The following is a 290-nucleotide window of genomic DNA, read 5'->3' as shown; positions in this document are numbered from 1 at the left end:
CGATTTCTCAGCCCCGAAACCGTTCCGTGTGCGTCCCAGCTGATCGCGTTGTATGAAAAGCTCCCAGGAAAAGAGAAATTGAGGGTACGCCTCCTCGGTGTTGTTCTAAAGACTACAGAAACGCGCGCGTCGCCGACGAGAGGCGAAGGTCGACCTGGTGCTATTTCTACCGCGCAACCAGCGCGCTGGGAAGCTCGTCGCCGTCGTCCCACTCGGTCGCACGCGCGCCTGACTCATCAGATATTCGGGCTCTGTGCCCGGGCTGTGCAGAAGCGGCCTCCATTGACCGA

This window comes from Rhipicephalus microplus, chromosome 4 (genome assembly GCF_043290135.1).
Source record: "Rhipicephalus microplus isolate Deutch F79 chromosome 4, USDA_Rmic, whole genome shotgun sequence".
Classification (NCBI taxonomy): Eukaryota; Metazoa; Arthropoda; class Arachnida; order Ixodida; family Ixodidae; genus Rhipicephalus; species Rhipicephalus microplus.
The sequence above is the reverse complement of the archived record's forward strand: the minus strand, read 5'-3'. Positions refer to the sequence as shown.